Source organism: Pseudorca crassidens, chromosome 7, assembly GCF_039906515.1.
Source record: "Pseudorca crassidens isolate mPseCra1 chromosome 7, mPseCra1.hap1, whole genome shotgun sequence".
Classification (NCBI taxonomy): domain Eukaryota; kingdom Metazoa; phylum Chordata; class Mammalia; order Artiodactyla; family Delphinidae; genus Pseudorca; species Pseudorca crassidens.
In genome coordinates, this window is record NC_090302.1 from 89,721,318 (window position 1) to 89,736,942 (window position 15,625).

At 40.3% G+C, this 15,625-nt stretch overlaps 1 protein-coding gene and 1 long non-coding RNA gene across 2 annotated transcripts in view; one reads left to right on the top strand and one right to left on the bottom strand.

Annotated features, from left to right (window-relative positions):
- The window catches only part of CENPP (centromere protein P), a 223,143-nt gene that overhangs the window by 8,155 nt on the left and 199,363 nt on the right, over positions 1 to 15,625 (bottom strand). The window lies entirely within an intron of this gene.
- On the top strand, positions 2,934 to 8,286 carry LOC137228054 (uncharacterized). Its single transcript, XR_010945124.1, has 3 exons — positions 2,934 to 3,426; positions 5,312 to 5,432; positions 8,229 to 8,286. It is a non-coding gene; the product is annotated as an uncharacterized lncRNA (long non-coding RNA).

Sequence of the window (15,625 nt, forward strand, 5' to 3'; positions counted from 1 at the left end):
CTGAACACACACACACATATAAACATAATCAATGCTAGAAACTCTTTAGAGGTAATTTCACAACTTTCTCTTCATAAAGTTTTTAATATGTAATTATGCAAGCAAAATAATGAAATGCAAGCAGATGATGAAAGTAATATTCCAGATATTCACTGGCAATTTTATCATTACTAAGGTTGAAACTCTCTCATTATTTCATAAATCTCAAAGTAATGTCCAAAGCATTGAAACTGATTATAATTTAAAGTAACTATGGTCTAATTAAAATTTTTTCATTGAATCACAGACTTTTTGAGTTTTTAAGGTGTTTAGTTTCTTTTTCAAAAGACAAATTACACACCCATACTGCCACACACAATTTATCGATCTCTTAACATTTGCAGGCCCTATGCACTTGACGTGCATTAGCTCATCAAATGTTCACAGCAGTCATATGAAACCATTGGTATAATGCCCATTTAAATGAAACTGAGGGGACTTCCCTGGTGGCACAGTGGTTAAGAATCCGCTTGCCAATGCAGGGGACACGGGTTCAAGCCCTGGTCAGGGAAGATCCCACATGCCGCGGAGCAACTAAGCCCGTGCGAAACAACTACTGAGCCTGCGCTCTAGAACCCGCGAGCCACAACTACTGAGGTCTGCATGCCTAAAGCCCGTGCTCCCCAACAAGAGAAGCCACTATGCAATGAGAAGCCCACACACCGCAACGGAGAGTAGCCCCCACTCACTGCAACTAGAGAAAGCCTGCGCGCAGCAACGAAGACCCAACGCAGCCAAAAAAAATAAGTAAATAAATAAATTTAAACAAATAAATAAATAAATGGAACTGAAGCTTGAAAAATTAAGATACTTGCTCAAGATTGCACAACTAGTAAACTGATTCAAACCTAAGGAAATAGGTTTCCAAAACCTGAGCTCATAAAAATTCTACCATTTAACATTTCTAAATTCAAATATAGTTGTAATACACAGGTCAAGTGTGATTACAATCAACTTGTAACAGAATTCATGCTGGCAACTGATTTTGATGGTAGCAACAGAAACATTTTTGTTGGGAAACATAATAGCCCCTACAGGTTTGTTCATATATTCCATGTGGTATAAGACTTAAGTCCCCAACAGTAAAGGGCTCCTGATCTAGTGAAAGCAACTTGTTGTGTCTATTTTTTTTGAGGGGTGGGAGGGGGTGGCCCACACCATGTGGCTTGTGGATCTCAGTTCCCCAGCTAGGGACTGAACCCCGGCCACAGCAGTAAAAGCCCGGAATCCTAACCACTAGGCCACCAGCGAACACCCCTGTGCTTATTTTTATTAGAAGTCCACAGTTTTCTCTCCAGAGGAGTCAGGTTGCAGAGTCCAGGCCCTTTCTGGAGGTTCCTAGCTTTTTCACATAGGCCTTCTGTCAGGGTGAGGACGGACTGACTCTCATATAGACTTTCTACTAATTCTTCTCCTATCCATAGTCCCTCTGTCAGAGCTTCCACAGAACAAATCAACTTCCTTCAAGGGTTAGGTCGCAGCTTTCTCTGGTCCTCATCAAACAACACACTGTTATCTGCTTCCTGTATGTTACTGCTGCCTTCCTCTGGCCTATTCTTCATCCTTGTGCAGTATGTCTTTTAAAACTCTCTACTGTCATTTCAGAAGGGTTTTAGCAGGGTGCCCAACAAAGGCAGTGTGTTTCAATTGTCCATTTTTGAGGCCTTTCATGTTTATATTTTCAATTTTCCCTCATACTTGATGAATAGTTTGGGTATAGAATTTAAGGTTTAAATAATATTTAAATTACATTTTATATATAGAGCTAATGATATATGTCCAAACTTGTATTCTAGAGTCCTATGTTAAAATGCCTTCAGTTTTTAAAAATGGGAAGAAAATATATGAACCATTGTCAGCTCATGTCTGTAGAAAAAGAGGAACCCCCCCCCAACCAGGACAAAATAAAATAGGGCACAAATAATTTATGTAAATAAAATTTTAAATGGTTGAAATTTTGGGGGCTTCCCTGGTGGCTCAGTTGTTAAGAATCCGCCTGCCAATGCAGGGGACACGGGTTTGAGCCCTGGTCTGGGAAGATCCTACATGCCACGGAGCAACTAAGCCTGTGCGCCACATCTACTCAGCCTGCGCTCTAGAGCCCGTGAGCCACAACTACTGAGCTGGCGTGCCAAAACTACTGAAGCCCACTCGCCTAGAGCCCGTGCTCCGCAACAAGAGAAGCCACCACAATGAGAAGCCCGTGCACCGCAACGAAGAGTAGCCCCCGCTCGCCACAACTAGAGAAAGCCCACGCACAGCAACGAAGACCCAACACAGCCATAAATAAATAAATAAATGGTTGAAATTTTGTATTACATCAAATCCTGCTGGTTTAAAGAAAAATAAAATAAAATGAATATTAGGCATGAGAATTAAAATGTGAGAGGGAAAACAAACCTTGGTAAAATAGTCCAAAGGACGCTAATAATTTATTCTATTTGCACAATACTTCTAACTTTGCCAGGTCTTTACATATTTAATCACAGGATGACTTTATGAGGCAGGAATATAAAATTATGTCCATTTTAAAAATAAGAAAAAAAAAAAGGCTCAGAGACTTGCAAGGCTGCTCCAATGACCCCAAGCCCAAAGTAAAGAAGCCAAGCTGAGCTGGCCTCCTGACCCCAATGCCTTTCTCGAAACAAATTTCAGGTGACCCACTAAATTAGGAAATTTAGAAAATTTAGAAAATTCTAGGAAATTAGAATCTGTCCTTTGGCTATTTTATCTTTAAAAAAAAAAGCTTGACTTTGTTGGCCCACATCCTCTGTTTCCATTTTCTCTTATTGCTGGGCGCATAATCCACCTTGGACAGTTGTGCAAGCCTCTGGGGTCCTGGGGCCCGAGTTCCCCTCCAGTCCATCAACACGATGTCTCTCTATTCCCAAATAAAGCTAAAGTATGTGCAGGTCTTTTCCATTTCTTTGGTCAGCCTCAGCCTCTGGTTTCAGCTCAGTGCTGATCAGAGTGAGGGAGGTCAGAGTGAATTCACCCTAAAACCAATAAGGCTTATAGGCTTCAGGGACCAACACCCCCCTCCTCATACATGGGCTCCTTTCAAGACCCTCTACTGAATTTTTATTTTAAAAACAAACTTTAAAAAAAGAGTTTTAGACTGACAGAAAAATTGGGAAGATAGTACAGAGTTCCTATATCATTAACATCTAATATTGGTGTGGTATATTTGTTACAATTAATGAACCAATCTTGGGACATCACTTTTATAACTAAAGTCTACACTTTATTCAGCTATCTTAGTTTTTACTTAATGTCCTTTTTCTCTTTCAGGATTCCCACCCAGGATCCCACATGACATTTGTGAGAGAGAGAGGAAAATTCACCTAGATTCTTACTCTATACACCTCCTTATGTCCTGCCATGGGTGTAAGTATTTTGCTTATTATTATTATTGTTTTTAATAAGGGGCTCCCATTTTTCCCTTAAAGACTCAAGAGAAAACGCATAGTTGTTTTTGGGGTCTTAGAATAACACACGTCTTGTCATCTGGCCACAAATGATATAAGCATCCCCTTCAGGACTGGGCAGTAGGAAGGGGCCAGCTGATCCTGGGCTTGACTTGAGACTCAAAACAGGTAACAGGAGAGTAGCAAACATGGAAAATGCTTTCATGTATGCATTTCTCTACAGACCATCCATGAACTGGCAAAACGCATTCTGTAACAGTTCAAATTTTCAGCATGGAATATCTCTTAAATTGATTGAGGGCAGAAGGATTTTTTTTGCTGCCTTGTCCTGAAACTGCTTTATTCTCCTAGAGGAGCTCTTTATTTATTAGTTTTTTAAATGTTTGTTTATTTATTTAGGCTGCTCCGGTCTTAGTTGCGGCATGCGAACTCTTAGTTGTGGCATGCACATGGGATCTAGTTTCCTGACCAGGGGTCAAACCCGGGCCCCCTGGACCACCAGGGAAGTCCCTAAAGGGCCTCTTAAGTAAAAGTATTTCAAGTTCATCCTCTCATACATCATGAGGCCTACACACATGATGAACTTGGATTGACTAATTCATTCACTCAGAATGATTTGCAGAGTGTCTACTGTGTGGAGCTATTGTGGACTGTAGACCCGTTTTTCTTTGCCTGGCAAGCTTTCTTATTACCCCTCCTCTGGTAACAGACCTGTCCCTGTTCACAGGATTGGCTCAGGTCATCACAGACTGTCAGCTCCTCACAAACAGCATATGATGTGTCCTGGGCCAACTGACAGGTAGATGCTGGGAGGACAAAATCTTTTCCTACAGTGGTTGCTCAGCAGACAGCCTCTTCCAGGTTGTATGAGGCCCGTGTGTTGTCCAGAGAACCAGCAGAGAACCGTGCAGAGATGAGGGCCTCACAATGGCAGGGAAAATCCTCTTATCTTGGTGTGATCCCCAAACGCAGGCAACCTTTCTTTGATTGTCTGAACTACTCCAGCCCTCTACTACTACTGGAGTGACTAACTTTCCCTTTTTAAAAAAATATTTATTTATTTTTGGCTGTGTTGGGTCTTTGCTGCTGCATGCGGGCTTTCTCTAGTTGCGGCGAGTAGGGGCTACTCTTTGTTGTGGTGCGTGGGCTTCTCGTTGTGGTGTCTTCTCTTGTTGCAGAGCACGGGCTCTAGGCACGTGGGCTTCAGTGGCTGTGGCACGCCAGCCCAGTAGTTGTGGCTCACGGGCTCTAAAGCACAGGCTCAGTAGTTGTGGCGCACAGGCTTAGTTGCTCCGCGGCATGTGGGATCTTCCCGGGCTAGGGCTCCAACCTGTGTCCCCTGCATTGGCAGGCGGATTCTTAACCACTGCACCACCAGGGAAGTCCCTAAATTTCCTTTTTTGCTAAGCCAATGTGAGTTAAGATTCTGTCCCATCCTCTGTCACTTGCATTGAAAGAGCTCTAATAAAAACCACGGGCACTTTGTTAAATGCTGGGTATGTCCTGAACAAAATAACACTGAGCATCAGGAAAGTACAAATAAAAACCACACACCTGAATGGCTACAAACAACTGACAAAAGCGGTGTTGAAACTGAATTGAGCAACTGGAACCCTCACACCCTGCTGGTGAGAGTATAAATGGGCACAGTTACTTTGAAAAACTGTTTGGCAACACCTCAAAGCTGAACATACATCTACCCTAAGATTCAGCAACTCTACCCAACATAAACATGTACATGTGTCACCAAAAGACATGCACACAGCAGCACTATTTACAATTGCCAGGACCTGGAAGGGCCCAGGAACAGAATACTGGGTGAATGCTTTGTGGCTTACCCACAGGACGGAAGGCTACATGGCAACAAGGGGAATGATCACCAGTTATACTCCACATGGATGGACCTCATATGGACACCGTATGCAGTGACAGGTGCCAACCCCATCCTGTGGAGTCCTGTGGCAGGTAGGTGGGCCCTGGCCCTGGCGGTGTGGAAGAAATGACAGAAGGGAGCACAGGGGCTCTGGGGGCTGCTCTTTGCTCTGCTTCCTCTTCTGGCCAGTGGTTCTATGATTTTGAAAGAAATTATCCAACTGTATATTTATGATGTGTGCCCTTTTCTGTGTCTATATATTTCAACAAAAAGTTAAAATACAAAAGACAGCATCCCTGAGCCCATGAAGCATACGATCTAGTGGAGAAGACAGACATTAAACAAGTAAATACACGAATGCCTCCCCTCTGCCACTGCCATCCAGCGTGGAGAATGCTTTGTTCTTTTCTTCATCTGGAAGCTCTGTTGCCATCAAGATTACTTTGCTGTCTCTTTTGCGTCTTTTCCAACTCTGTCATGTCTGTCCTGAAGAGCAGTGACCATAAGTGCATGAAATATTGTGTACAGATGTTCCAGGATTTGGGACAAAGAACATAAAATCTATTTTCTTTTACCTGATCTTCCTCAGTTAAGACTAGCAATCTGCAAGCCTTTCTTTCTTTTTTTTTTTGCGGTACGCAGACCTCTCACTGCTGTGGCCTCTCCTGTTGCGGAGCACAGGCTCCGGACGCGCAGGCTCAGCGGCCATGGCTCACGGGCCCAGCCGCTCCGCGGCATGTGGGATCTTCCCAGACCGGGGCATGAACCCATGTCCCCTGCATCGGCAGGCGGACTCTCAACCACTGCGCCACCAGGGAAGCCCCCCTTTCTTGATGTAGAAGTATCTGAAATATTGTTTTGGGAAGCAGTCAGTATGCCTTTTCTTGGGTCACAATTAATAGCCAAGGGCACATCTTTTTGTTTTTTTTTGGTTGCTGCGCAGCATGTGGGACCTTAGTTCCCTGACCAGGGATTGAGCCCGCGCCCCCTGCAGTGGAAGCTCGGAGTCTTAACCACTGGACCACCGGGGAAGTCCCCAAGGGCAGGTCTTTTGATAAGTATTTTCTGGATTTTTTTTTTTCTTGAAGGTCTTACCTTATGCACAGTAAACTTTTATTACTCGTATGTGTGCTCTGGATAATGTTTTCAGTGCATTCCCACCCTCTGGGTATTTCAATGTGTGGAAATGCTTAAAGTTGTCTGAAAATATGGAGATCTTACTGTTGACTCACTCTTGGGTCATTTACACAGAAGTGCAATTGTTTAACACTTCTCTGTTCTGAAAATATGGTCACATGATTTTGTTCAACTGGAATTAGTTGAATCACATTTGAAATAAAAAAGGGCCAAAAGCTGCAGCTTAGAAATTTTTGTTACATGAAAATTTTACTTGTAAAGACATTTGTTTGAACGTTTATAAGCTTTCTACTTATCTTTCCTAATCTCCTTCTATTAAAGTTCAGCTAACTTGTACATTTAAATAATATTTGAAGAAACATACTAAGTTCCAGAGGCTGAGGCTGACCAAAGAAATGGAAAAGGCCTGCACAAACTTTAGCTTTATTTGGGAATAGAGAGACATCATGTTGATGGACTGGAGGGGAACTCGGGCCCCAGGACCCCAGAGGCTTGCACAACTGTCCAAGGTGGATTATGCACCCAGCAATAAGAGAAAATGGAAACAGAGGATGTGGGCCAACAAAGTCAAGCTTTTTTTTTTTTTAAGATAAAATAGCCAAAGGACAGATTCTAATTTCCTAAAGGTCATACTTTAGCCTCAGACAAACACATATTCCATGCTGTTTTAAATATCAAAAGCTGTAAGCAGAGCATTTACACATTTGTAACAGAAAGAGGGTTCTTTATTTACAAGTGCCATAAGCACTGAATACTAACCAGATGTAGTTTACTGCCTCTTATAAAGAAGAAAACATACAGAGACGAAACCAAAGTTTGAGCTTGAAAAAAGTCTTAAAACAAGTGGTTAACAATTTGTTATACTAACAGAACTAGAGAAGTTGAAAGCCCTTTGCTGAAGCATGCCTCCACTGACACACTGTTAGTGAACTTGCTTAAGCAGGGCCCTCTTGTTTCTTCCAAGAGCACTTGCAAATATATGGGCTTTTCTGCCCACACCTTTGTATGTGAAAGTGATGGTGTTCTGGTAGGATGTTCCTAAATGACTGGCCTGAAGACCCTGACTTATGCAAACATGGTTATGAATGTCTGAAATCATTTAATTAATTACAAGAGGAAGGTGATTACCTCAAACATGCTTTTCCGAAGTAACCAATCTTCAAGTTCTTGAGGCAAAAAATATAATTGGCCTTTTCTTTTGGGGGGTGGGGTGGGCAGTGATGGTGATACTGTGCAGTTCATGTTTATCAGAAAAATACACTATTTTAAACATGTTAAAAACACTGTAATCAAAGATTGGATAAAGACTAATAGAGTCAGGAAATGTGAACATATGGTTATTTTCAATTTAAATTACAACTAGACTTTGTAAGATAAGGTAGTTTAGAAAGGCATTCAACAACAATTTGAACTACCATAAATAGCTTGAAGTAAAATAGTTCAGTGTGAAAAACAGATCTGCAGGATGCTTAGTTTGAAATCTACCTTAAAACCATACAAAACCACTTCAGATCCACTAGAGTACCTATTATAAAAAAGACAGAGAGTGGCAAGTGTTGGTGAGAATGGGGAAAGTGGAAACCTCAGGCATTGTTGGTGAGATGTAAAATGGCACAGCCACTTTGTAGAACAGTTTGACAGCTCCCTTTTTCCTCTTTTTAAAATGTCCTTTATAAATTCTGAGATGATATATTCACGTACAAAGTAAAGTTATAATTGTTCCTTTAAACGCAGTCCCTCTTTTCACACAGAATCCTGTCATTCAAATCTTTCTGCACTGGGACAAACAACTGAGGATATCTGACAAGGTAATAACATTCTTCTCTTTAAATATAGCATCTATTTCATTCTCTCTGTCTGGAACTCTTATTAGATTACACTGAACCACCTAATTCCATGCTTCTTAACTGAACTCATTTGTTTTCCATCTAATTATCTTTCTGTTCTTTGGGTGGTTTCTTCAAATAAATCCTCTAATGTTCTCTTTAGTAATATTTAACGTGTTGTTTGACTTATCCACTGGTTTCTAAATTTTTAAAATTCTAATCACATTTAAAAAATTTAGAGTCAATTTGTTTCTTTTTCCAATAGGCTTTTGTAAAAAACTGTCCTATATTTTAAATTAGATCTATTTGTTTAGTTATTACTTTGATATCTTAAACCTTGTACTTTTTGTCCAGATTGTTCTATAATTCTCACTTAACAGAAGTTTGATTTATACAATTAATGTATAATTTTAAAAATATTTTATTTATTTATTTATTTTTGAGCTGCGTTGTGTCTTAGCTGCGGCATGCAGGATCTTTTGTTGCGGCACCCAGGCTCTTTGATGTGGCACGTGGGCTTCTCTCTAGTCACAGCACGCAGGCTCTGTAGTTGCGGCATGTGGGCTCTTTAATTGTGGTGCGCGGGCTCCAGAGCGCATGGGCTCAGTAGTTGTGGTGCACGGGCTTAGTTGCCCCGCAGCATGTGGGATTTTAGTTCCCCGACCAGGTATCGAACCTGCATCCCTTGCATTGGAAGGTGGATTCTTAACCACTGGACCACCAGGGAAGTCCCAATTAATGTATAGTTTTTTAATGTGCACTTGCTTCATCTGGGGTCATTTTTGTCTGTGACAGTTATGTATGTGTGAGAATTTCCCTCCAGGGAAGTTTCAGGGTGGCTTCTCTCAGAGCCTGGGGGAGTCCCTGTATCTACAATTTATATTCCTTTCCAGATTTGGGCTTCTACCTAGCCCACACGTAGGCAAGGTAAACTGAGACCTTGTATATATCTATGTCAGGGATCTGAAGAGGTGAGTTTCTCCACCTGCCAAGTTCCCTGCAGCTTCTTTGGGGTGGCTGGCACTCTTTCCTCTTCCTTTTTCAACTGACGGAAGTCTTTGAGGCCCCAAGCTCTGGGAGGAGGATCCACCCCAGCATCTGATGCAGCCCAGGCTGTCCTCCGTCTCTGACCCAGGGCCCAGATCTGCTCTGAGATGCTGTGGGCTGGCCAAAACCAGCTCCTGCTCTCGCTTTGATTTTTCTCCTTATTTCTGGCTCTCAGGACATTTTTACTTCTTTCTTTTGAGCTTGACTATGTACTTAAAACATGTTGTACTTAATCCAGAATTTCTGTAAGATTAAAATGGCAGGGGAGGGTACATATGGCCATCTCGGCCTGCCGTATTTCTTTTTTTTGTTTTTTTTTTGGCTGTGCCATGAGGCATGAGGGATCTTAGTTCCCCGACCAGGGATCAAACCTGTGCCCCCTGCAGTGGGAGTGTGGAGTCTTAACCACTAGACCACCAGGGAAGTCCCTGCCGTATTTCTTTAAGTCTCCTCTTGCTTTCTTTTTGGTGAGAAATATCACATTTTCATTTCTCTTTAATTATACAAGTAATTAACAAATGCATTCTCACTTTAAAAATTAAATGGTTAAAGCTAAGTTAAACTCTTCTTTGATGTAAGCCCAATTCTAGTCTCCAACCCTCTCTCCCCAGATGAGTATCTTGCAGATCTCTTCTCATATTACAGATCTCTATGGACCCACAGCAAATAGGAAAGTTACACCTCAATTAAATATACCTCAATAGAGAAAATTTAATAAATACAATCATACTATACCATATTGTTTTCGCATTTCTTTTTTCTTTTTTTTTTTTTTTTTGTGGTATGTGGGCCTCTCACTGTTGTGGCCTCTCCTGTTGTGGAGCACAGGCTCCGGACATGCAGGCTCAGCGACCATGGCTCACGGGCCCAGCCACTCCACGGCATGTGGGATCTTCCTGGACCAGGGCACGAACCCGTGTCCCCTGCATCGGCAGGCGGACTCTCAACCTCTGCACCACCAGGGAAGCCCTGCATTTCTTTTCTTCACTCAACAATGTGTATTGAAGAGCTTTTCCTGTGAAGATAGAGTTGCTGTGTTCTTTTTAATGACTGTGTAGTATTCCACTGTGAATAATTTTCAAGGGTGTGTCAGCCTATGAGGGAAAACTTCCTCAAAGGAAGGGGGTGGGGCTTCCCTGGTGGCGCAGTGGTTGAGAGTCCGCCTGACGATGCAGGGGATGCGGGTTTGTGCCCCCGGTCTGGGAGGATGCCACATGCCGCGGAGCGGCTGGGCCCGTGAGCCATGGCCAGTAAGCCTGCGCGTCTAGAGCCTGCGCATCCAGACCCTGTGCTCCAGAATGGGAGAGACCACAACATCAAGAGGCCCGCGTACCGCAAAAAAAAAAAAAAAAGGAAGGGGGCACTTTCAGAAGAAGGAAGGGAATGTGCTGGGCACCAGACAACTGATGTCCACCCTCTACTACCACGTCCTACCAGGCACTCATTGCTACATACTCTAAGTATGGTGTTGAGACCATTCCACAGACCATGATGGACACCCCCCACCAAACTTGGGGTCAGATGTCAACATTGATGGTTCCACACATTGCAAGAGGGTGTGAAGAGATTTATTACTCACATAATGAGGATTCTGGGAGGGAAGGGCAGCTAGTGTCCAGCTGTGGATGACAGTCATGAAATGAGCCAAGTTGGTACTGGGGGTGGGGGGCAGTGGAGTGGTGAGGGAGAGTCCCTGAGAAAATATGAGGAAGCAGGATTAATTACAGTGGTTTGATTCAGTCTTTGATTCCTATCTGATATGGAGCATAATGCTTGCATAGAGTTTATGATGGTTCAAGAAACTGAACTACGATGGATCGACTTGGAGGGCATTACACTAAGTGAAAGAAGTCAGACAGAGAAAGACAAATATGATATTACTTATATGTGGAATCTAAAAAATACAACAAACTAGTGAATATAACAAAAAAGAAGCAGACTCACAGATACAGAGAACAAATGAGCGGTTACCAGTGGGGGCATGGGGAGAAGGGTAATGTGGGCGGTACAAATTTTGGGTGTAAGATAGGCTCAAGGATGTACTGTATAATACAGGGAATATAGCCAATATTTTGTAATAACTGTAAATGGAAAGTAACCTTTAAAAATTGTATTAAATAAATAAATAAACTGAACTAAGAAGAGTCATTGAATTGTAGACAGAAAACATGGTCACTGCTAAGTGCTTGATCATTGCTAATTCTCCCTTCCGAAGACGTAAATAAGCCATTTTCAGCATGAAAGCAGTTAAAATTTACTTTCACTGTTCTGAATTACAGATATCAAATGGCATACCAACATAAATAGATGATGGCATGGCTCCTCCTGCAATCATGCTGGTGATTTTATAGTGAAAATATTGTTTGTTTCACTAAAGCCTGCTTGAAATTTGTCAGTTTAAAAGCAAAACAACTCTCAACCAGAGAGGAATTTGCTTTTTGTGTGTTATAACAAATGGTTTTTAACCACCTCTAAAAAAGAAAAAAAAACCTCTCAGTAATTTAAGTATATATTCAGAAAAAATTAAACAAAACAACCACAGTCCTTGAACATTGTATATAATAATTAAAGGACAATTCTCATGAGAAAGAGCTAAAAATTATATAAAATCTCAATAATCGGGACTTCCCTGGTAGCCTACCAATGCAGGGGACACGGGTTCGATCCCTGGTCCGTGAAGATCCCACATGCTGCAGAGCAACTAAGCCCGTGCAACACAACTACTGAGCCTGCGCTCTAGGGCCCGCATGCTGCAACTACTGAAGCCTGCACACCTAGAGCCGTGCTCAGCAACAAGAGAAGCCACCGCAATGAGGAACCCACGCACCTCAATGAAGAGTAGCCCCTGCTCGCCGCAACTAGAGAAAGCCTGCACGCAGCAACAAAGACCCAACGCAGCCAAAAATAAATTTTTTAGAAAATCTCAATAATCACTTATAAGTATTGTTATAAATGAAACAAACTAAAAAGAAATAATCAGTAAATATTTACTGACAGATTAATAGGCACAAAGCTTGCCTTAGGCTACACAATAGAGCACTCCAACAGTATAAAGATGTTCTTTTCAGGAAGTAAAGATAAATACATGCTGATTGAAGAAAGTTATATTAAATTTTAATAACTTTTCTCTTTCTTACAAAAGCTTTACCTGGGGTTGTCTATGTGAAAATACTTTTGTTAAATATGTTTAACTCTGTACTATATTATATCACCAACACCCAGCCAAGCTTTTATGACCTGCACTTGCCCTAGAGATCATAGTTGATAGGACTAGGGGTGAACACATGACCCAAGCTGGCTAAATCAGGTTTTCTGGAAAAATCTGAAATTGAGGGCCATACCACCAATCTGGGAAGTTGCTTGAACTGAAGGTAAATAGGCTTGGGTTCTTTGAGATGGGCCATTGGCCACATTCCTGTCAACACAGTGGGAGCTGTCCTGCAGAAGGCAAGACCTACTGAGAGGAGAATGAAGTGAACATACAGAAAATGGTAGAGATGATTTAACTCAGAAAAAGAAAGCAAGATGAGAGTCCGTGAGGACTGCCTGGACCATGAGGGTGACCTCATTCCTGGTCCCAGGCCCTTGGGAATCCTTAATGCCCTTCAGTAAGAGGGTATTCTCAGTGTCCTTTCAATACACCCATGTTGTACTTAGGCTTATTTGAAGTTTCTATTACTTGCAATCAAAATGTATTTACAAACAAAATGGTTATTTCAATTCCATTAGTGACAATAAAGAGTATGGGATGGATGAGGGAGATATTTTTGCAGAAAGACTATCTAGGTCATCATGAGTGAACATAGATATTAAAAGAGAGGCAGAATCAAGCTCTGAATTATTTGTTCTTTGCCTTTGGTCAATCTCCTCAGTCCTGAAACAGTTCTTTTTACACAATTTTTCCAGCTTTACACTTATTTTCCTATGGAGAAGATTCAGTGACCTCTTCATTCTGCCATATTTGGAAGTTCCACCACAAATGACTTTTTAAATTTTATTTAAAATTTTTTTTATCTCTTTGCCTCTTTTTGATTAGCTTTTAAAAATTTTGCTTTTTCCCATATATTAGTTGGGATGTCACATGCTCTATTTCTATATGTCAAATGGTTACCTTAGATATTTTATCATGCATACTCATCAAAGTCCAAATTAATCCATGTCTCAATCCTCCTCACGAACAAAGGACTTTACAGCATTTTAATTTCAGTCACACTTGTACTTTTGAATTCTAGCTTAAAAAAAAAAAGACTTCCCTTGACATTATTATGACTTTATTATATGGTCACTGTTTGCTGTATTTACCATATTCTTTGCTCCTATTGCTTCTTACATCTCAAACCTTCTTAGATCATTTTCCCTCTGCCTGAAGAATATCCTTTAATTCTAACATGAACATCTGTTAGAGGTGAATTCTCTCAGTTTCTAATTGTATGACTTTCACTTTTATTTTTTCCAAATTTTATCGAGATATAATTGACATATAAGACTGTATTAGCTTAAGGTGTACCATGATTTGATATATGTATATATTACAAACTGATCACTGCTGTGACATTTTTATGCATATTTCTGTATACACATGTGCACACATTTCTTTCGAATATATACCTAGGAGTATGTGTATCTTCAACTTTTATAGATAATATCAAAGTGTTGGTACCAATTTACCGTCAAACAGCAGTATATGAGAATAGCTATTGTTCCATATTCTAACAATTGGTACTATCAGTCTTTTTACTATTAATCATTTTGGTGGGTGTGCAATGGTATCTGATGGTGATTTAAAATAGATTTTCCCTCATTTGACTAGTGGAGTTGAACATGTACATGCATTTATTGGTCATTTGAATTTTGGGATCAGTCTGTTCAAATTGCTTGCCCATTTTTCCCTATCAGTTTTTGGAGTTCTTTACAAATACTGCCTGGGATATACCAAATTCTCAATAAAACACACTTGCCATATAAACTACTTATGATTGATTTTGCCATTTAATGTACCAAGATATATCCCATATCAGTAAACACAAATCTACTTTGTTATTTTTAAGGCAATAAGGCAAGCCATTGTATAGATATACAATATATTGTGACTTAACCAATTGTCTATTGATAATCTTTTAGGTTATTTGTAATTTTTCACTATTTTATATACTACAATGAATATCCTTCTGAGATATTTTTGTACATTTTTAGAAGCAGAATGGTTTAATGTTGAGTAAAGGCTGATAAAATGACCTATATAAAAAAATCTATCAATTTATATTTCTACCAACAATGTGTAAAAGTGCTTATTTTGGAAAGAGTTTGAAAATTCTCTTCTCTTAGTTCCTGTAATTCTTGTTTTGTTTATGGTTTCCTTTGCCGTGCAAAAGCTTAGAAGTTTGATTAAATCCCATTTGTTTATTTTTGCTTTTATTTCTATTGCCTTGGGAGACTGACCTAAGAAAACATTGCTATGTTTTATGTCAGAGAATGCATCACCCAGATACCAAAACCAAAGATGCTACCAAAAAGAAAATTACAGGCCAATATCTCTAATGAATATAGATGCAAAAATTCCCAGCAAAATATTAGCAAACTGAATCCAACAACACATAAAAAAGGTCATACACTACAATCAAGTTGGACTCATCCCAGGGTCACGAGGATGGTTCAACATATGCAAATCAATCAATGCAATACACCATATCAACAAAGGAAAAGAAAAAGACACAAACGATCATCTCGATGCAGGAAAAGCATCTGATAAAATTCAACATCCATTCATTATAAAAAATCTTACCAAAGTGGATACAGAGGGAACATATCTCAACATAATAAAAGCTATTTATGACCAACCCACAGCCAACAAAATAGTGAACAGTGAAAAGCCTTCCCACTACAATCTGGAACAAGACAAGGATGCCCAATCTCACCACTTCTATTCAACATAGTATTGGAAGTCCTAGCCACAGCAATCAGACAAGAAAAAGAAATAAACCAATCCCTTTTAAAATCACATCAAAACAAAACAAAACAAAAAAACCACTTAGGAATAAACCTGACCAAGGAGGTGAAAGACTTATATACTGAGGAACTATAAAACATTATAAAGGAAACTGAAGATGATTCAAAGAAATGGAAAGATATCCCATGCTCTTGAATTGGAAGACTTAATATTGTTAAAATGGCTATCCTAACCAAAGTAATCTATAGATTTAATGCAATCCCTATCAAATTACCCATGACATTTTTCACAGAGCTAGAACAATTAATCCTAAAATTTATATGGAACC